Genomic DNA, 23,733 nt, shown 5'->3' with positions numbered 1-23,733 from the left:
GAACTCCTGAATATGCTATGTATTGAAATGCTAAGAAACGGATTTTCTATTAATAAGTTTAGGAACTAATTGAATATTAATTATCTGGGCGAAGGCTTTAGGGACAACTTCACGGTAGGTATTCCAAAGTGAGCCAACTTAATTTTGTGTTAGTTACGCATCGGCGGTACCGCGCTCTTAGAGCGTATCATTTTAATATTGTCGATTCATAAATTACAATACTTTTTCCGTCATGTTAAATGGGCGGAACGATTATTTAAGGAGGACTTCAAATACAAATATATTTGCTAGTTTTTTTCGAGTTCTTGTTTTTCAAGGCAATGTAATTTAGGTATGGTCGACCAAGAAAGTGCTTTACCAATTTTAATGAGAGTTCCTACTAGGTAGTACTTCAGAAATAAAACAATACCCAAGGGTTATTGTCATATTGACTTGTGAGTGAAAATAGGCTTTGACGTTTTAAGTGCTACAAATGACATTAAACCTAAGGGTGGTAAACCAATTTCTTGGTCGACTATACATTCGGAACAGACACTTCACAAACTTTACCAAAGTAGATAAGTAACCAACCAACTGGACTGGTAAAGGTTAAACGAAACCTAAACGACCCACACGACGGCTTACCTACTACAGTGCCGGAGAGTATAAAATCGTTTTATTTTTGCGCCGAAAGGCCGGTTATAGGGACGGGTTCTCATTAATCTTTCTGAAGACATTTTCGAGGACACGCGACGTATACCGACCGAAGCCGCGACGACTGGCAAAGGTTCACATATCCAACTAGACATTTCTCAAAAAGGGAAAACACTATATAATTAGCTCGAAGTGTACGTGCGATTGTCACTAGATAAAATCAAAGCATTAATTCTCATAAAACAGAAGACTGTTGCGTTGTCGCGAAACAAAAATAAATGCAATAAGATGGCAACAAGACGCAGCTGTCATTAATCTTGCACATGGGCACGCTCTGTTCTGATACGTACGTTGATGACCTTTTAATGGTGAGATCTTCCGCCATTCCGCGCCGGCCACCACCTCACCACCCGTTTTATTCCACCTTAAGGATAATTTAATGGCACATTTGGAGATAACGAGTGGTCGACAGTACATCTGGAGTGTCGTAAACGATAATTGTTGTGCGTGGCAACTTGATTCGTACAACGTGTGTAACTTGTATCTAAATTCATTCGCAGCCGACTTCAAAAAAGAGTCAAATTAAAGAGTACTTTAGAATGCAACTGCACATGCAGTTGCAATAAATTTGCGACATTCCTCTATTTTATAACCTCTTTGACTTTTACTTACCCATAAATTCTTCTGTTAATCGCTTGCTAACCTACTAGTTTATCTAACCACTCAAAAGTAGTCGAAACTGATACTTAGCCGTTTTGCCTCCTTTAAAATATTATTAACTAGCTTTTGCCCGCGGCTTCGCTCGCGTTAAATTTGGAGTTCGTGTTTTGATTAATTATCCGGAGGATTATATGGAAATACAAATACAGACAAATTTTGGTGCAAATTTTGTAATACAAAAATCGACCTACATACGTTATTAATTATATGATTCTTACCAACTTTGAAACTCTGCTTCGCTGATTCAGGGTTGGAATTTTAGAAAACGTTAAAGTACATACTACCGTAAACTGCTTCAACATTGCCCTCTGGCCCCAACATTGCCTGATTCGATTTAGAGTCGATAACTTAGCACTCTTTAGGTTTATAAGCTTTTATCTCCCCGTAATAATAATTCCCTTGTAGGTAAAAGCTTAAAACCTATAAGAGTGCTTAGTTATCGACTCTAAATCGAATCAGGCAATGCTGGGGCTAGAGGGCAAAGTTGAAGCAGTTTACGGTACGCGTTTCTTTTGGGATTATATCCCGAGAACTTGTAAAGTTCCCGCGGGACATGAATTACATGTTATGATCTATTTTAATATTCTTAATTGTCGATTAGAGACACATTGTAGCTTTCTATTATTGAAATAATTTTGAAAATCTGCCTCAAAATTGAAACTTATTTTTATTCTGCGGAAAGTTTGCAATTTTTTTTTAAAGCAGGTAAGTAGTCTAATGTCCATCAGGGATAGTGTATCTTTCTATTGATAAAATAATTATTTAAATCAGCTCAATAGTTTCAGAGATGACCCCCAACAAACAAAGAAACAAACAAAGTTGAGATATTTTCCTACTCTTTCTATTTCTCTAATCTTTGCCCTAGTGCACCTCTGTATTACTTTAGGTCCATCTATGCCAAATTTCACACCGCAGCATGCTGAACGGTCGTGTTGCTCTGAAGATGAGTTCTGGTTGAGTTCGAAACGCGTCAGTGTAAAGTGATGGTGGTGATAGATGGATTTGTGTGATTTGTGTGTTCTTACAGTGTGGAGGTGGAGGAACTGCATGAACACACATTGCATGGGCACAAAAGTAGCTATCATAAAGGTCGCGGGTGGGCAAAGTCAGCTCGTTGAACGTACATGTAAAATTTCGTATCTATACTATTAGCCCTTGAGGAGTTCCGTCATCAGCGAGGACCCTGGCTGCAGCATCAAGCGGTGTATATCATATAAACACATTGTCATTGAAATTTAACAATCATGTAAAGTCTTTTGCGTGCGCCATCAACTTTTGAGGAGTTCCCTTCTACGGAGACGATCCTCGCCAGGATGAGCAGGATGACACTGCTAAATAATTTTTACCAGATTTACATCAGTTTGCCAAATCTCCAGTCCCCAGTTTTATTGGTTTAGCTTATGCGTTTTCTGATTCAGTTGGTAAGTATATAAAATCCTCTTTTTTCGTTTTATCCCGTGGGATTTCGTTTTTACCTACCTGCATGCCAAATTTGAAATTTCTAATATTTATAATTACGGAGTTAGGGCCACTTTGAAGTGAAAATATAAATCCCATTTTATTCCCTATCCTGTAGGAATTTTGATAAATCCTGAAAAGTGTTTTTAGCTGTTAGTATTACCTACTTGCATGCCAAATTTGAAGTTTCTAATAATTCAAGTTACTGAAATAGGGCAATTTCGAAGTGAAAATATAAATCCCATTTATTCCCTATCCATAAACAAAAACTACAGTCAGCAAAAAATCTTTAACAAAAACTTATTAGATACCATGTAACCTATTCCACCTTAGTGGTTAAACAATAAATTTAATAAATCAAAAAACCCGACTGCCTTAAAAAATACTAAAAAGAAGAAAACAAGTCTAGTGGGCTAGAACTTTGGTAAGTAGCTAACTTAAAGTTCAACAGTCGGGACCCATTAGGTAAGAATTTTTGAGTGTCACGATTTAAATGGGTCCCGACTGTTGAACTTTAAGTTAGCTACTGAACAAAGATCTAGCCCACTAGACTTGTTTTCTTCTTTTTAGTATTTTTAAGGCAGCCGGGTTTTTTTATTTTTTAAATTTATTGTCTTATTTCACACTTTTCTGTGAAAATGGTATATTAAAACGATTATAACCCATATATTTAGAATGTACTAATTATTAGCTTTCATTTGATACCCCACTCGATAGGTTTGAATAAAAACATTTTTTGAAAACTCACATACTAGGCGCCAAAAATCCGCAATTTTATTTTTTCAAGAATTACATGTACCCAGTGTCACTCGCATCATTAAAACGAATCCAATGAAGTATCATTTATCAAAATCGGTTCAGCCGTTGAGTAGTTACGAGAGGACATAGGAATAGACATACATACATACGCGTCAAACACATAACCCTCCTTCTTCGCAGTTGGGTAAAAAGAGCTAAAGGCAGAAATAAGAATAACTACACTACGCAAAATGCTAATCAATTCTAATCCATAGCGAATTTTTCTAAAACCGTATAATATTTGCGCAAGAAAATCGTGGATATGTAATTTAGAGCGTCCCAAGAATGTAATTTCCGTCGCGGCTGGGGTAAAATGGATACTTGGAAGCAAGGAGGAATTAAGGCACTTAGTGGCCGGCCCGAGGCCTCGAGGTTTCTTCTGACAGGGATTGATTCTGTCCCATTGGAGTAGTGTGCGTGCGTTACACATCACCACGGCTGGATGTGTTCGTAACAAATCTGCGGTGCCTTTCGTGTGCGCTGAATAATGGTCAAAGATGTACAATTTCGATTTGGACTTTTGTCGTGTTTAGTACGATACTCGTACACCGGATGTGTTTATATTTTGGGTTTTTATTAGTTAGCGCCTTCACATTGCGTGGTTATACACGTTTTTAGCTTGGTCAAAATGTATTTCGTTTTATTCACAAGCTTTTATTCAAGCAAGCAAGTCTAGGTACCACAAGTTAGTAGTACTGATTTTGAGTAGGTATTAATTTGTAAATGAGTATATAATTTTAAAATTAAAATAAAATTGTTTGATATTGTGTGTAAAATGACACTGTCTCTTTCATCACGCAGCGCAACCGTATCCATTTCCTTTTTTTCACCATCATTAATTAAAAACAACGTATAACCAAGTTTAATCCCACTAGTTTAGTAACCTCCATTCCATCTACCGTCTTAACAAAGATATTCTTTTCTCTTAATGATGTCCTGGAGAACATCGCATGTTCGCCGTTCTATTGTAATGTTCCATCCAACGCGTGACGTCCTTGCGCCCTCCCTGCCAATTTGCTGAGAGCTTACCGCTCGTTAGGGGCACCGGTATGACGATATTTTACTATTCGCTTGCCCATTTTGACTGTAACGTGTTTTGGTTTGAACGGTTCTCGTTGTCACGCAAGCGGTTTTTGGATAGCGCTATCAGCGTAAAAGTAGCAGGGTAAGTTCATACAGAATTATTTTATCAATGACTACCGTTGTGTACTTAAATGTCATCGCCCGATCAAACAATCTGTTAGATCATGAAATGGTGGCGTCACATGATGTACGTAATAAAAAAAACGCCAGATCGATGGGAGCAACGGTATTCGTTGATAACTATTCCTAGCTACAAACCGGGTACATTGGAAAGTAGTCACTTTCTTGGCCACTGGTCACTCTCAATGTCACTTTAGGTTTAGGAAAATTGGGTACGATCAAGATACGATTGCGAGCGAAGCGAGGAGGAGAGTTAGGTTCAAAAATATCTGACACATCCTACCGGCCCCAGAAGTATAGTCGTATTCGTATCAGATATTCATGCATGCTTTGTTGTGTAAGATATTAGTGCTGGTTGGTGACTGTGCATGTGCAATTGCGACTACAACGCGCGAACAGTCCGGTGAAGCACTAGGACCAAATTAAAATAAAAGTTACAGTTTAGACTACAGTGAGTACCTACTATCTTCAGGGTCCCGTAGTCCTACAAGGAACTCTTATAGTTTCGCCATATCCGTTCTTTTGTACGTCCGTAGCTTAGCTAAGAAACTGATAGAGCTAGAAAACTGTGATTTTGCATGTTGCAAATATTATTTTAATCGCGCTGAGAAAGTGGTTAAATAAAATTTTGTAGATTTTTTTGTGTAGGTACGTCTCCTACTAAAGTGGAGAAGTTCTTCAATTGCGGCTAGTACCTAGACCGTTTAAGGTATTTAAGGTACAGTCAAGGGCATAAATTTACCTACACCTTTATGCCACTAACCATAAAATAAATAAATAAATAAAATAAAATCAGTTTATTCCAGACAGAGTCCATATTTATAAGCGTTGTACATTATTCGCTTAAAAGATATGTTAGTAATTATAATTTGTCACCATAATGTGTTACATTGTTGTCGTGTTTTGTGAGCCATAAATGAGTCAGCTGTTAAATATACATATATAGGCAGTTTTGTGCACCGGATTTAGGTTATCTATGGCCACATTTTAGAGCAGTGTCATGAAAAGATAGTAAGATAGAAATTATACGCATTCTTCTTCAAATTTTAAGGTTGCTAGAGTCTGTACAAGCTTTATGCATAATCTAGCTCATGCATCCACAATAATTCATAGCTTCCCTAGATCTCGAATGAGGCAGCCCGGTTTGCTGCCAAAACCGTTTTGATCCCCCATATCCCGTTAGCGAGACCTGAACTCGTAAAAATGATCTCCCAGAAGGATTTTGCGGCTTAATTCCATTTTTATCACTGAACATTAACGTTAAAGAGAAGTTCAAAATTAAACGGCAGGCAATAGATTTTGTACCCAAATGAAAATGCTCCTTTTTAATGTTTCGGATGACTGATTAAATTTTCAACGCATTAGGTATTTCTGCACGAACGATACCGTTTTAGTGACAAAATGGTGTTTGAATGTTTCCACATAGGGTGTGTTCAGTATCTATACTACCTATCTATATCCCATAGTTCTATCCGCTACTCGGCTACTGCACTGAAAACTTTCACTGTCACGTGATCCCGTGCAATCATTGTAAAGGATTCTTTAAAACGCTTTCGACATCATTTGATCATCGCGTGGGTAGTTTACAAGCTCTAAGCCAGTTCTGCACTGACCACCATTGGCGGGGCCCCGTAACAGTTCGATTCCCACCGGGTTGCCGAAATTTTGACTATTCGCCCACAACTTTCATTAAAATTTGCCCTTTCTGCACACGCTGCATTTATTTTGCTCTGGTTTGTCTGTCCATCCTTTATCGCTTTGAAATAAAATCACTTTGATAACTTATGCGACATATTTCTGAGTGTTCTATAAATGCAATTGATGTAGTTATATAAAGCCAGCATGTCTTCAGAAAATAATAAATCATTCCTAGCCTGAACGTGTCATCTGCTAGGGAGTATTTCGCATACAAAAGACTTGTCGCCACATACGATATTACTGCCATTCCCACTGCCGGCAAATGGCAAATACCTATTTGAAAACGCCTGTATTGAGCGGGACTATTCTGTCACTCAGCGGAACGATTCATAAACAAGCTGTGACAAATGAATAAAGGTGTCATTTCAGTTTCTGTTTAAACGGCGCTTTGTATACATAAATTCATACATATTTGTATACATACAAATAAAAAACAACCTAGTCTAACTATTATTGATATTGATGATCTGATCACACGTTTAGCCTGTGAAACTTTTCATTCGTTTGTCTTCACCTGTCACTTTAACATTTACCTTTGCTAAACATCTACTAAACATAGACACAAAAAGATGATTTAATCTAAATCTATGTTGTGTCTATTTTTAGCAAAGGTAAATGTTAATATATTATAATAAAATATTACAAATGCCAAAATATGTCTGTTACCCCTTCACGCTTAAACCGACGAACAAGTTAAAATGAATCATGGTCTGGAGATAGTTTGAGACGCAGACCTGGGTTAAAAACTAGAGACATAGCTCCCGCGGGATAGCGATAAACGAATTCTGATTGAACTCTCAATTGGTTGGTTTAAAAATATATTTTTTTTACAAAAAAACATTCATCGAACCCGATAGGAGGTTCCAATACACTTTTTATGCACCCTTACTTAATAGAATCAATTTTATGAATGAAACCGCGAGGATGTATTTTCAATTTGAACATAGTCTTCTCAACGCTCCTCGGTAATTCGATAAAAGAGGACGCCGAATTAAAATGAAAACAACAGCGAATGACGAACAAAAAAAGTTGATTGCGAAGAATTATCAAATCAAAATTTAATTTCGTCGCCTTTAAGCGTATTCTTTTTAGAGCCAATAAATAAATAAACAGAGGATCAGATCGAAACAACAATGAAGGTACTGCTTAAGAAACGAAACAACACATTCGTGCTGGTTACAATTTAATTATTATGCGGTTGTTCACACGATCGCGGATCCAGTTTTAAATAGCCTTGGCAAAAACTTGCTTCGGATGTAATCCTGCCCCCGGCCTTGTAAAGACAAAAATAATTGGATTCCATCAAAAAAGTTTGTATATCACTCATTATTAAAACTGTACAATTAAAATAGTCATGACACGCGAAATATTAAATATAGATGATGCTATTTTCCCTCAATCACTGTTAAACTAGCTATATCTGATACTGTACGATAGTGTAGATAAAGTTTAAAAAATTCGTGATAATTTTACTGATTATTTGCGTTGCATGTATATGAAAACAACAAAGTCTTACATAAAATAATAAAGGCCAATGTAACCTGGGTTCTCTTTAATATAAACAAGTGCTGATAATATTAGTCGGTATTAAAACTTGAATACAAAAATGTTATTATGTTTTCCGTAGTCTTTTTCATACACACGAAATTTGTATGTAACCGATACTATGTCGGATACATATCGGATACTATACAGTTGTAACTTACTGCTGATTTCACTTGGCCACGTAATAAAACCTTTACAAATTACGCCAGACCTGAGCTCTAGACCATCAATCTAAAGATAGAGGTGCCATGTATTTTTTTGGAACTCATAAAAAGAATTATCGCTCGACTAAAGCCTTAGATATCGAAGGTAGCTTATGCTAAAAAATTCGCTCATTCATACAAATAGAGCAAACATTTTGATTGGGAGGGGGGAGAGGGGGTCTTCAACTTTGCCCCAATAGCAATGACTTCTATTGCAGATTACCTAAAGAAATCAAATTAAACATTGTGACAAGGTTCTAAATAATAAAAATACTGTGTTAGCTAGTTTGAGTAAATATATTTATTTTTTTGTAGGCTTGTTACCCGAATGTCAAAGAATACGAAGATTAATTGCAAATTCTTGCCGGAAGACATTACGTTGGTATTGTTTGGCAGCATTAATAAAATATGTATAAGAAGCTTCCAGTATTTTCGGTTAGGTTTTTTTATTCGACAAAACTAATGAAAATATGTGCGGTCAAGGAAGAGAAGTTTTTTGTTTCAGAAATGGATACCCAATATTGTATTATGAAAATGAACAAGATTTATTCATGCAAAGCAAAAACAGTAAATTTAAGTTACTCACCTTACTTACCAATAATCTTTAATACCCGAATTAAGATTAGAAATTAAGCTATGTAATTTAAACAAAAATCATTTTCAAAGAAATAAACAGTTTTATTATTATTTTTTTTACTAATATTATACATACTAAAATTTGGATATATTTGTGTTTGGTCGTTTGTTTTTTATCGCTCAAAACAACTCAACAGAAATTTGGATGACATTTTGCGCACTGATAGGTTCATAAACTGTTTCAATATATTAAGAGACGTTCATACGGAAAATTGTAGTTTCCGCGGGATAGCGATAAACTAATTGTGCGTAGACAAAGTAAGCAAGTAAAACTTTTTTCTAAGCTAAAACATACTTCTTACGTAAGATATATTCTCTATTTTAGTTATTAATGATGAAGGTTATAAAAGGCGATAGTTGTAGTTTCTGTCATACTGCGTTAAAGTAGAAAAAAGACCACCTTTCATATCATAACGGGAGCGAGATAACATAAAGCGTATATATGTATGTGTGAGTTGCAGCTGCGTTTGGAGTAGGTATGTTTTTCGTTTGTTTTGTAGACATGTGCCTTTGCTGTCTTTACTTAATAAAATCACTGCCTTTAACGACATCACAAAAAAGCAAAAGTATTTTATAAAAGTAGCATATAAAACCGCATATTTGTCTTTGGCAAGGAATCTCGCAAAATAGTTTCCAAACCAACGGTCCCAACCCCAGCTGTAGGTTTGAACGCTTGATCGCATACATTCAATACACCCGAGGATCACAACTCGACCCTGCGGCAAATCCTGGCATTGGCACCAGAATGAAATAAAGTTCTGTGTAAGTATTTTTACAATATTTATAGATTTAGACAGGCATTGACAAAAAACGTTGAATGAAATGAGACTCCAAATTCGTTTTTGGCCGGTTGAATCGCGTTCAACGCGGCCACTGATTTTTGACCTCTTGGAATGTGAACTTATTCAGATAGAATTTGAGATTTAATTAAATAAAAAAGTTGTCATATTTGAAATTTCCAAAAAAACAGTATGAGTAGGTACCTAAGTACTTCAGTTTCCATCTGTGCGTTCATTGTTTTGCAATTGTCCTAGATGGAATAGAAGTCACCGATCTGTTGAGTTAGAGCTAAAATTATAAGGATTTCTTTATCTAGCTTTAAAAGCTTTTTAATTTTAACTTTTCTTAGGATAGATTTGTTAAAAAAAATACTTATGGTCAACAAAAAGCATATGACATGTAATAATAATATTACCAATAAAAGAGTATGAGTATGAGTATGTAGGTATTAAAAATCGAACGTAAAAATACACGCCTATTTAATTAATATATTCTCTTAATTATTTTTTTTATTAAGTTTTAATATAATTGGGATTCATTGTAATAATAAATAAAATAAAAATCACTTTTTAGACAAGATAAATGGTTCCGGAAGATTTGTTCCATGACTCCCGCAAGGGAACCTAAGGGAAAACAAAAAAGATTGTTAAAAGAACTTCCGCATACTAAAACTTGTCGTTTGGCCTATGCCATTTTAAGCTTCTATCACAACAAGAAATGATGACATATATTTTCTGCCATGAACTGAAAACAAAAACGGTCCATTGGGATAACTTCTTACAACTTTAAGGTGGTTTGCCTTAAATAACGCAACTCCGAATGTATTGAAATAAACACTGAAATAAGGACATTTCATTTAAGTAGGTATACAAAGTTTATTATGATAATTGTGAAATAAATTTAAACTCTCTCAATAACATGCGATAAAATTGTGTAGTCTGAACAGATTGAACGTGATACAAAGACAGTGTTTCAAGCTCAGTTAATGTGTTATAAATTAACTTATTTGTTGAAATGACCCTGAAAAATTTAGGATGTTCATCACCATCCCAGACTGCATACGTCCCACCGCTGGGCACAACAGGCTTCCTCTCAGAATCCACGCGGCCCAGTGTGGATAGGAAACTTCACACACCATTGAACTGCTATGCTACTCAGGTTTGTGCAGGTTTATGATGTTTTCCTTCACCGTAAACGTTCACGTGGATCGTGGTCGTGGATGTTCATACTTTGTTGAAATTAAATATTTATGTATTTATTAATTTATTAACTTTTTAAAGCCATGAAATAAGGCGTTTTCAAAAAAAAGTGTACCCTTTTTTTAATTTTGGTCAAAAATTGGTTTTCCCTACTCAGAATCAAGAGCACAATCGAATCCGATCGTTTAAAAAAAATCCCCATTTTTTCATACAATATCTTATGAGTCAGTTTTGTCACGCCCGTACTGAGTGTATGTATGAAAATAACGTCGCGAAACTGACTTTTTTTTCCGGACTTTTTTTAAACTATCGCAATCGATTGTGCTCTTGATTCTGAGTAGAAAAAAACCATATTTCTTCCAAAATTTCATAGAAAGGAAAGGGTACACAACAGTTAACAAGAAGAAAAAATATCTAACCTAATATACCTTAACTAAATATACATGTTACTAAAACATAATTTATAAAACATAAATTATATTATTTATTTAACAGCCCTAAATAGAAGCTCAAAAGCCCTTATAAACGTCATTAGTCATTCCAAGTTTCATAGGAAGCAGCATAACAAGGTAACTGCCAAAATTGCTCCGATTTGCCTGGTATCTCCAACTCAGCCGGCCACTTAAGCCGTCAGATCTAATAGAAATAAGTCTTAAGCTAAGGCTACAGAAACTTTAACGCTTAGTGGCACGTGATTTAGCTGTTCAGATGGCATATCTTATAGATAATGTTTTTTTTATATTATATTTTATGCAACGTTAGATAACACGGACCAAAAAGAAGTGAGTGGCGTGGGTGACGATGTGAGCGTAGTGAACATCGTAAGAAGAAACGCCACAAGCATTTTTTGACTTACCTACTTGTACAACATTGCATAGAATATTGCATACTTTTTCTAAGATGATGTACATGAAAAAAGAAACATTCAAATTTTCTTAAGGCAAAGCGAAATTTTAAAATTTTTTGCTCCGAAAACTTTAAAGCTTAGCAACAAAATATTTAGCTGCTTATATAGTACATCCTAATGAACGAATGTATCATCATCATCCCAGCCTATATATTATTATATGTCTCACTGCTGGGCACAGGCCTCCTCTTCACAGGTTGTGCCGGTTTCCTCGCGATGTTTTCCTTCATCCTTAAGCTCGTGGTAAATTTCGAATGCAATGTCCCATACGAATTTCGAAAAATTCAGAGATATGAGCCCGGGTTTGAACCCACTAGGTATCCTCTGCATGAAAGGCCTCGACTGTGCATAGTGAAACTATAATAATGTGCTTGACAGAGTTTGGTTTTCACTGCACGTCACTGTATATGGTAGTGAAGGGTAGTGATAAGAAAAATAGTAATCTTACGTCTCGGGTGACCTTAGCTTAAGAGTAGAAGCTAATTCACGCTGTGAGAAAAGAAATTACCTTAATCGCCACTAATCGTTTAACGCCGAGGTTCACGATTACGCAACCAAATTAGAATGTTCACACTTACGTTATACGGGCCCGTTGGTTTAGTTTTACAGCTAATCGTAAACTGATATCGTTTACGCACTCATTCATAAGCTTCTCCAAAGTTAAAGCCCTGTTTATTAAGCGAAGCGTCTAACTTGACCAGTGTAAGTAAGACTAGCTATTGACTGCAGTTTCGTCCGCGTCCCGAGGGAACTTTATACAGTCTCTGAAATGTTAGTCGCTGATAATATCGATTTCTACAAGTGAAAGATTTTAAGAAGTTTTTGAGTTTAATGAAATGAACAAAAACACAAGCAAATCTAATTTCTTTAGTTTCGATTAGGTTATGCTACTACTACTTATGTATGTGTAATCAGCTTGCCAACATACAAGTTTTTGTAAAAAATAGGTTTTAACTTCTCATGCTCATAAGTTCGATAGATGCTGGATTTACGCTGCATAGAGAAGCGTTTTACATTCTAGTGCATAAAGTAAAATCTTCGTCTAAGACAAAGCAATCAAGCGCCAACAGCCACGAACTGTTTATTTGTGGCTGTTGACCAACCTGAGTACCTTGGTCTTAGATGAAGATTTTATTTTATGCACTAGAGCATAAATAGTCATTTTAGTCATTTTATGTCGCCTAGATCCATCATTTAAATACCAACTTTACGAGCGTATTATATATATTTCTAAATAACTCGTGTTTAGTTATTTTAACATCATCATCATCATACCTTATCAGTCTTAGACGTCCACTGTTGGAAATAGGGCTCCCCCATAGCTTAATTACTAGTATGTGGAATCTAAAAATTACATCATTCTCTCATTCATAAATTAACAAAACTTTATAATATTAATAAGTTGATAGGTATGTATAGTTTAGTAAATGAGCATTGACGACCAATGACGACCGGATAGCGAAGTGGTTAGAGACACTAACTAAATATGAAGGTAGAGCCACAGAGTACCTTTTTTATATGGTAGAGCCTACGACTCAGGTGGATATACACAGATATACCTACTGTGTATACAGTGCATTGCATGCATAGTGGTTTTCCATAGGGAAAAGGCCGAATACGACGGCACCCGAAGTGTCAATCAATAACAGTATTAAATGAGTGAGATTTTCATATCCAATAAATAAATGTCAGAATAAAAAATCTACGGCTGTACGATAGGTACTGAAACTAAATGAGGGAGCACAATAAATACGAACTTTCTGATAACATGACATGCTCAATTTTCATGCAAAATCAAACGTCAGGAAATGGGTTACATTCCTATGCTGATTTAAAAATCATAAAGTACTTAAAACTTTTGAAAATCACTATTAGTATTGGTAAATATTTGAAACACTGCTCAATACCGTTTATATGAATGGTTAAAAGTTCAAGAGTACGTAATGGATACGATCTCCAAATGATTAAAATTGTAAAATGTAATCTCCTGGAGTTGACTTTGTAACATCAAAACACGCTGGCTTCATAATACCCCGTCAGAAGCAAGCCTCCGAATCTATCGAGATCTCTATTTCTTAAACGGACGGACTATTCGTATTATCTCTGAAAAGTATAGATAAAGCGACGTCGCTTTTCTGTCACTAACAGTATCGTGATAAATGGTTATTTTTCTTGTCTGATTTTTTGTCTCAGTGGCCCTCAAGCTTTTCGGTATGGAATGATCATAAACATAATGAGAATAACATATTTGTAAAGTAAGAAGACATTTTAAAGCTATATTTTACCTAGATATGGGAAATGTTAGTGAAATAAAATCGTAATAATAATATAAGTCGTAATCAAGTGTTGGTGGTGGTACTGTTTTGTCTGTTAATAAACCATTTTTCTTTCTTTCTTTCTTTAATGAATTAAGTGAGTTAAAAAAAACGATTTCAGTCTTTTTGACATTGCACATACCTATATGATATTTACGAATGTAGTCTTAACTCTAATTGGATGCTTTTTTTGTTAGTCTTTAGAGAGATGTTGTAGTCGAAACTGAGCTCGGGCCTAGAACTGTAGGTACCTACAAGAATCATCATCATCATTTATTTAACAGCCTAGCTCTTATCTGTCGGTGGAGTAATCGCCATTCTGTACGCCTCTCTGCCAATGCTTTGAGCTCCTGATACGACATTACATTGACCTTCTCTTTGGCTTGATCCATGAACGCATGTCTCGGTCTTCCCCTGCCTCTCCTGCCCTCTATTTTCCCTTCAATTAAGTATTGTTCTTATGTAACTATCATGTCGTATCAGGTGCCCCAGCATAATCCCTCTTCTATTCTCAATCGTTCTCAACACCTACGAAAATACTAAACTTACTTTCTTTTTCAGGTACAGTGGTCATCAAAAAATATAACCGTTATCATCCTTTATGTCGATTTGCGATTGGGAGTCAATAATCATATTAACGTAGAGTAAAAACTTAGAAAATTTACATTTCACTATACCTACTTAACGTGCCATGGGAGAGGCCTATGTCCAGCAGTGGACGAACATAAGCTGATGATGATTGATTGATTGATACCTACTTAACCCTACGAACTTAACCACAAAACAGGATGCAAGTCATTATGAGTAGGTACGCAATACGAAATTAAATAGGTATTGTCAGAAATCGTCTCAAAATGCAAGGTTTTTTTCAAATAAATATTAAGTATTGATATTATTAATTACTGTTTTTTTATTGATCGATAATATTATTGATCATATGGTTGGAAGCAAGATAAGAACACTAGCACAAAAATATGTAAATTAATAAGTACCTACCTACATACCTCAAAATATTTTCCTAATCTTATGCAAATAATGGACAGATCGCAAAACATGAGTAGGTAAACACTCATCGTGTATATAAAGGAAATATACATTAAACGTAACAAAAACCTAAACCCGAATCTCGTCTACACTTAGGCATTAAAAATCGTACCGGAACAGAAACCTTAACGCCAATAGTCTGTCTATACCTAAGGCAAATAATACGGCAGAGTATCGATCCGTATGACAACAATACCGGGCCAATTATGGTTCAAATACATTATCGGATATTGATAAATATTCAAATCAGAATTTATCGGTAAAAGAAAATGTAGGGACGTATCTATAGCATATTATAAAAAACCGGAACTCCAGAACCTTCCACGAACGAGTGAGATTCTTCGCATTCGACCCCCAATTAGGCAGTGCATATGAACCTTTTCGCCTTCCGTCCCTCATTACACGTTCTCTGAATAGCCCGGTGTGGCTTTATAACGTCAGGTATGTACGAAAACTAATTCTTAGCTACGGCCACTTCTTACAGGAAGTGTAATGTCGATGGGGCGTAAAGATAGGTAATTCTGTCTTAAATACAGAAATCAGTGTCATTTTCCTAGGACATAGTGGCGGCCGGCGCGTCCTGCCGATAGGATCGACTTCCTCGCGTCTCGGCTGACGGCGGGCTCGTTCCGTTACATAACGCACCTGCCGCATGCCAATACTCGCACTCGTCTATCACCGGTACTTACTGCATCGATTATATCACCTCTCCAGCTGACGATTATTGCACAACGGCGTTAGCCGAACTATCGCGCGAGCTTCGCTATCGAGTCACAACGCGGCGAACGCACGCGCGATTATATCGGTGTTATAGCGCGTGGGTCGGGATCCGGTGGGGTTGGTGGAGGTTGTGGGTCGGAGGCTGCAGACTCACCGTGTGGATGGTTACATAAGTCGCGTGGCGGGAGCGAGGACACGTGTAGCCCCTTCGGGGCTTGCGGCGCGACTGGCGGGAGCTCGGGCGCCGCCCGCGCCCATTGAGCCTCGCGGGGCGCCCGCCGGCGGCCTCCCAGACGCGATTAAACAACCTTCACGTGTGCTCACTCTTCTCGACCGAGGGGCTAATAAACCTTACGCATTCGTTCTGCAATTAAATGCACTCAGCTTGCACTGCAGCTTTTGAAATTACATTGCATAGTAATAGTACCTATATTTTTTTCGCTTTCGTCATCGAAAGCCTAGTGATTCCAGATATCAATAACTTATTTACTAAGAAAATAAGTGCGAAGTTTCCGTATTTTTCTTCAGATTCTGAAAGAAACATGATACCGTGGAAGTACCTACTGGAACAACGGAAGCACATAACTTTGTACCTACGTATTTAAAAACTGTGAAATTTTACAGTCTTTCAGTAGGTAGATACGAGGTACCATAGACTTACTGAATTATTGAAATGAATCAAAACTGACTGATTCTCTAAGCATCTCTAAAGTTGTTTAAGAAATCTATTTCAACGGATAATTTTCGATAAATTAATCTTTTTTTGAAAGCTCAAGCAGTGAAATGTTCTCAGCAGACGTTTTGACACATCGCGAATGGCAACGACATTTTAGGAAAGTAATTACCAAACAATGGATTTGAATTTTTAATGCTAGAGACTTATTAAATACATACCTAACGATATCTATAGAATAACACTAATAACAGACCTCATTTTTCTTTAGTTTTAACTTCGTCTGCTTATAAAAAATACAATAAATTAATAAAGAATCGGTTAACTGGTTATACAATTGATTATTTTAAAAAGAGATGTAAATATACATAAGTAGGTACACGCATTTCATTTTAGCATTTGCATTTCTCATCGCCTCATGATAATTAAGTACTTACATGCAAAATATATAAAGCAGCTTACTGTGAATGGTTGTTAGCTTTTAAGGTTCCGTAATTAAAGGGTCCAAATGGAGTCCTATTACTGTCACTCACGTGTCCGTCCGTCCGTCTGTCACATAGGTTTTACAGCCAAACGTTTGTTGCCGCAATCTTCAAATTGTCACAGTATAAGCATGTTGTTGGCCCACAGCCATACAAAAACCGTTCAAAAAACGCTAACCTACCTCATCAAATGAGGTTATCGTTGTTTAAAACTCATTACGCAAATAAAAACAGTTTCTTTTTGTTTTAAAAAAAATTTTAGCAAATGAAGGAAGAGATGCAGCCAAAGTCAGCTTTTTGGTCAAAATGTTTACCGAAGAATTTTATTGTTTAACTTCCCATTCGCCTAAGAACTTGAAATTTGGCGATAACGTTTATTATTACGTACTTATATTTTACTAAGAAACACCAATATATTAAAAAAAACATATTTTTCTTTGAACTTCCCATCCCACAATTTTTTGAATCCGGTTAAAATGACCCCATTCCATTTTGGTCCAGAAACGAGCTCCACTTACGCTAAATACCTATGTCACCGTTTAAGTCGTACTATGTTGTAACATACCTAAAAATTAGTGAGTACGGAATCCTCGTTGCACGAAACCGACTCGCACTTGCCCGTTTTTAGGGTTCCAGAGCCAAAATGTCCGTCCGCGGCTTTGCTCAGGGACTATCAATGCTAGAAAACTTGTAAACTATGCCGACAATTATAATCTTTGAAACTGAAGAATACGGAGGATCTTTGGGGTATTTCTGTTCGAGTTATGCAATCTGTCATCCATATTGTGGCACCGTACCTAGCCGTCATATTTAATAAGTGCATTGATGATGGTGTGTTCCCGGACTTAATGAAATATAGCAAAGTGATTCCATTGTTTAAAGCTGGGAGCTCATCTGATCCTGGCAACTTTCGTCCGATATCTGTGCTCCCTGTGCTGAGTAAAGTGTTTGAAAAAATTATGCTTAACCAGTTGCTTCGTCACTTCAATGTAAACAACCTACTACACAGCCAGCAATTCGGTTTCACAAAAGGCCGTTCAACAACAGATGCAGCTGCAAGTCTCATGAAGTACATTTATGATGCATGGGAAATTTCGCAAGATGCAATAGGAATATTTTGCGACCTCTCCAAGGCCTTCGATTGCGTGGAGCATGAGACGCTTATCCGCAAACTTCAACACTATGGACTTTCAGCTAAAGCACTAGACCTTGTTAAGTCTTATCTCAGCCAAAGAATTCAAAAAGTGGACATAAATAGAACGCAGTCAGCTGGCTCAGCGGTGAAGCTTGGAGTTCCACAAGGCTCCATTTTGGGTCCATTTCTCTTTCTAGTATATATAAATGACCTGCCCCACTTGCTAGAACAGAAATGCAACATAGTATTGTTTGCAGATGATACTTCTTTGATATTCAAAGTAAACAGGCAACAAGAAAATCCAACCCACATCAATGAAACTTTAGCAGAGGCGCTGAACTGGTTCACTGCTAACAATTTGTTACTAAATGCAGCTAAAACTAAGTGTATAAAATTTTCGTTGCCTAATGTAAGACAGTTTGAAACAATTATTTCCTTAAACGGAGAGAATCTGAATCTTGTGCATGAGACTGTTTTTCTTGGTCTTACGTTGGATCGTAATTTACAATGGAGCCCGCATATTTCTGGTCTTGCTGGTAGATTGAGCTCTGCCGCCTATGCTGTACGAAGAATCAGGCAATTTACCAACGTAGAAACTGCCCGGCTAGTTTATTTCAGTTATTTTCACAGCATAATGTCCTACGGTATGCTGATTTGGGGCAAGGCAGCCGACATAGAAACTATCTTCATTTTACAGAAGAGGGCAGTCCGGTCGATCTACAACCTTGGCTCCCGAGATTCACTTAGAGAACGCTTTAAGGAGATAACATCCTCACAGTAGCTTCACAGTACGTACATGATGTGATATTGTATACACACAAGAATATCGAGTCCTTAAGAAAGTGTCAGACGTACATGATATCAATACTCGTAATAAGCACAAGCTTGCAGTTCCTAAATTCCGTCTACGGAAAGTAAGCAAATCTTTTGTGGGAAACTGCGTGAGATTTTACAATAAAGTTCCTGTAGAAGCATGGAAATTGCCACACAACTCTTTTAAAGAATACATAAAGAGTGCACTCCTGAAGAAAGCTTACTATAAAGTTGAGGAGTACTTATGTGATGATGCGACATGGCCAAAACTGAAAGCCGATGACAAATTGGGATGTTGATGTGTGATGTGATGTACTCGTATTTGTGTGTGTGCGCGCGCGTGTGTGTGTGTGTGTGTTTATGTCGGTGTATTTGTATTGTATAGTGTTGTGAAGTGTGACTTGGCAGTGTCCCGGCGCATTTCGTGTCTAGTTTCTGGTTCTGTTGCCGTTGTCCGCGTTGCAGAATTTAATTTATAATATTTATTAGTTTGACATTTGGAGACCTTATACATCTCCATTTCTTTATTTTAATAATTATTATTAGTTTTTGACCTTGGAGGCTTTTTACACCTCTGAAGATTGTATAATTTAATTAATTTAATTAGTTTACTTTGACATTTAGAGACTATATACATCTCTGAATTATTTAGATTAGGAATTTTATTATTAACATAGGGACTTCATACATCCCCTTGCTGTATAATAATTTTATTATTAACTCAGGGACTTTATACATCCCCTTGTTATGTTTAAGGCTGTATATTGTTAAGCTTATGGATTTTAAACTTTTATATTTTTAGTTTAAATTCTAGTCACAGGCTCGCGACGTCGAAGTTACCAAGACGATCCCATAGAGCTTATGGGAACGGAAGCAATATCATGCCCTCGGTACCGCTCTGCTTTCAGAGCATGACATGAGTGCGTGTGAGCTAACTTTGGGGGCGGCAGACGTGAACTTGCCTTCGAAATCCAAAAGCTTAATGGTTACTTGACCTGAAATGTATATTTCAGAACTAAATTATTGTTATTATTATTTTAAAATTTATGACGGTGGAAGCATTCTACACTTCCACTGAACGTAGATATAGTTAGTGTTTAGTATTTTAACTAAGGGACCCCATACATCCCTGTATTTCTTTTATTATTATTTTTGTATTTTTTTTTTATTTAATTGTATATATATAGTTTTTAAGTATTTTATTTGTAATTATATTTTTATGAAAAAATGACTTTCTGCCAAGTTTCTTGCGGCGCATTCTTCTTGGCAATGATGGTCTTTCCGAAAGCGCTGGTAGTTTAAAAAAATGACGTGTAAAAGTGCCCATTGCGGCCTATTTACTGAATAAATCATTTGAATTTGAATTTTTTGACAAAATGGTACAATAAAATTTGTAAAAAAAATTATGGTACCTCCCATAGGCGTAAAGTGGAGGTGATTTTTTTTTTCTTATCCTACCCTATAGTGTGTGTGTGGGGTATCGTTGGATAGGTTTTAAAACCATTAGGGGTTTGCTAAGACGATTTTTCGATTCAGTGATTTGTTTGAGAAATATTCAACTTTAAAGTGCAAATTTTCATTAAAATCGAGCGTCCCCCCCCCCCCCCCTCTAAAATCTAAACCGGTGGGTGGAAAAATTTGAAAAAATTCAGTATGGTAGTAAGTACACACTTGCAAGGAAAACTATAACGGCTAAGTTTGCTTGAGAATTATTAGTAGTTTAAGAGTAAATAGCTTAAGGTATAAAATATACCTAAACTTGTAAATTACTAAATGGACTTAAAATACGAAATCCTTAGAAAAATATTACCTAATTTTTTCGTAATGGCTACGGAACCCTATTTCGGGCGTGTCCGACACGCTCTTGGCCTGTAGATTCAACGTCGCAAAATATATTAGTGTAAAAGTATTAAATTGAGGTTAATATGGAGATTCCATCCCAGCCTATATACGTCCCACTGCTGGGCACAGGCCTCCTCTCAGAACAAGAGGGCTTCGGCCATAGTTCCCACGCGGGCCCAGCGCGGATTGGGAACTTCACACGTACCATTGAATTGCTTCGCAGGTTTGTGCAGGTTTCCTCACGATGTTTTCCTTCACAGCAAAGCTCGTGGTAAATTTCAAATGTAATTCCGCACATGAATTTTGAAAAACTCACGAGGTGCGAGCCGGAATATGGAGATTAGGAGTTGTTTTGCCACATTTTTGTTACCTCGCTGTGTAGTTTCATGACATTATTCAGGACATTTTGGCAGCCCGCCCGGGTGAAACAGACAGTACTCGTACCGCCAATCCGGAACTTTTCGAGGTTTCCAAACTGTAAGTAGGTTACGTAAATGTTAAAGTTTTATTGGCGTTTTGTTACTGGCTTTCAATAGGAACCTGGTATTGAGGTTGACTTGTATTTGGTGTGACGATGCATTTTACACCAACACCTTTTACTCGGTGAATCGATAAAATAGGAATCGCGAGTGGTTTTGTCCGTATTAAGCACTTCACGGAAATGATGTATTACAGGTAAATTTTAGCATTATAATTTCTTCTAAGGCATGAATTAAAAGTTAAACTCTTGCAATTTTTTGAGGTTAAGGGGCTGTTTCACCATCCATTGGTTAGCGTTAACCGACGGTTAAATGTGATGCCGTCTTCGTCTATACGAACAAATCAAATAGAGACGGCATCACACCTAACCGCCAGTTAACACCAATCAATGGATGGTGAAACAGCCCATAAGTCTTAATTGTATGTGCATCCTTATTCCTTAGTTTTGATTAATGTCAGAATAATATGGGGTAATGAATTAAAACAATTACTTTGCTCACCCGCGACCTTAAGATAGGTTTATGCAATCATGCAGTTTCTCTACCTCCACACTGTAAAAACACAACAAATCACACAAACCCATCTATCACCATGACACTGATATGGACCTCCACAAAGTACAACTGACGCTTGATTCAATAAATTAAACTGCATAGTTTCAAGTAAATCATTAAAATACATAGGTAGGTACTACGCATTCCTTTATTCCACGTTGCCATTGTTTTTATCAAGTCCCAAAGGAACTGCAACCAATCACCTCGCCGTCTTTTATACCCGACGTTTTCTTGGGTTTCATAATTTATCATACCTACTTTTGGTCCCCGTTAATATCCTCTCCACAGAATTATTCGAGCGAAACTGATACTACCCTTACTTCCCATTCACTTGTTTACGTGCAAATGTGGCAGTTCTTCGTTTTGCGGTATACGCATATTCACATGAAGAAATGAGATGCGATATACACTTTTTCACGTGAGTGACTGAAATGTCATGAACGAAACACGAATGCTGTGTAGCGAAATGCTACTGTGGAGCGGCGCTCGAAGTGAACACAGTGCCGTTTGTAGGTCACCATCATCTCGATCCATATACGTCCCACTGGGCGCAGGTCTTCTGCCTGAATGAGAGGAGCGGGGGCTGTAGTTCCCACGCGGGTCCAGTGCTGGTCAGACACTTCACACACACATCATTTACAAAATATTTCACCCTTAAATTAACAAAATTGGAAAAGGGCCATGATTGTTACCTTGTTGTTAACTTGTAGGCCACCTCGTTGTTACCTTGTAGTCTAAAAAAAATCTACAATAAATAGTACATTGTGTCTTAAGGGCGTTAAATAAGGAATTACGAACGAGAGTCTATAAGAAGAGGCTTTAATGAGTCGATGTTCGTATTTCTAGTACCGCCCGTGCGACATACAATTTTTTTCATCACATTTGCGAGTAAAATTTAATATTTGTAAAAGAAAAAATATAATTGTTACAAATATTGGCGATACCTTAGGCTGCGCTCTTGGCAGCGCCGCCCTCCCCCTCCCCCTCCCTCAGCATGTGCCTGAGCCGCGTGTGCATGTGGTCCTGCAGCAGCGCGCGCAGCAGCATCAGTACGGGCACTGACTCATGCGACCGACCTTGGGCTTCATGACAAGAAAATTTGTACGCGCAATGACTCATTTACCGACCACGGGTTTCATGGCAAGCACATTAAGGTCGAGGGTTTTATTTGGGGCGTTGCAATCAAGGTAGTCTTCATGTTTTGACACTGTTTACGAGCAAGTGTGATGAAAAATAATATAAAACGTTCCGTTCTACCTAGCACGTGGTAAATATGGAATGGACTCACTGCTGGGGTTTTACCATCTAGCTATGATTTGGGTACCTTAAAAGGGAAGTGTATCGTCTACTGCAAGGTCGGCAACGCACCTACAGACCTAATAATGCTGTAGGTGTCCATGGGCGGTGGTGATCACTTACCATCAGGTGACTCGCCTGCTCGTTTGACAACTGATTGATAAAAAAAAATACAAAATGGTAGTCCTGAATCGTGTTCATTGTGGTGCAAAGATACCTACCTACTGTAAAATTAAGGGTTAACTTTAGTGCAAATTTTTGTTAAAGTTGAGCGTCAACCGCCCCCCCCCCCTCTAGAAGCTAAACGGTTGGTTCAAAATTTTGAAAAAAATCATGAGTGTTAATAGGTATATCAAATTACCCAGGAAAACTAAGCTATTACGGCTAAGTTTGCTTGAGAATTTTTAGTAGAGAACAAATAGCAGCCTTTATAACTTCTAAAATATACCTACCTAATTCGAAAATTCTGTTCTAAATACAAAATTCTTAAAAAAATATTACTTGCGTTTAGTACGAATAGTATGATTTTGAAATCCCACCCTGGTCGTGTCCGACACGCTCTTAGCCGGTTTTAAAAATATCTCCAGATGGTGTTAGTA

General features: G+C 37.1%; 1 protein-coding gene across 8 annotated transcripts in view; it reads right to left on the bottom strand.

Annotated features, from left to right (window-relative positions):
- Positions 1-16,117, bottom strand: part of Ih (hyperpolarization activated cyclic nucleotide gated potassium channel Ih) — a 263,913-nt gene extending 247,796 nt beyond the window's left edge. For 5 of the 8 annotated variants that reach the window (XM_074097582.1, XM_074097588.1, XM_074097586.1 and 2 more), the window contains exon 1: positions 16,014-16,117. The gene's annotated coding sequence lies outside the window, so the exon portion shown is untranslated. Of the gene's footprint in view, positions 1-15,828 lie in introns of all 8 variants that reach the window. The other 3 variants (XM_074097590.1, XM_074097591.1, XM_074097584.1) reach the window with 2 other exon arrangements.
- Between the last annotated feature and the right edge of the window lie 7,616 nt (positions 16,118-23,733).

This window comes from Choristoneura fumiferana, chromosome 14, assembly GCF_025370935.1.
Source record: "Choristoneura fumiferana chromosome 14, NRCan_CFum_1, whole genome shotgun sequence".
NCBI lineage: Eukaryota > Metazoa > Arthropoda > Insecta > Lepidoptera > Tortricidae > Choristoneura > Choristoneura fumiferana.
This window is presented reverse-complemented; position numbering and strand designations above follow the sequence as displayed.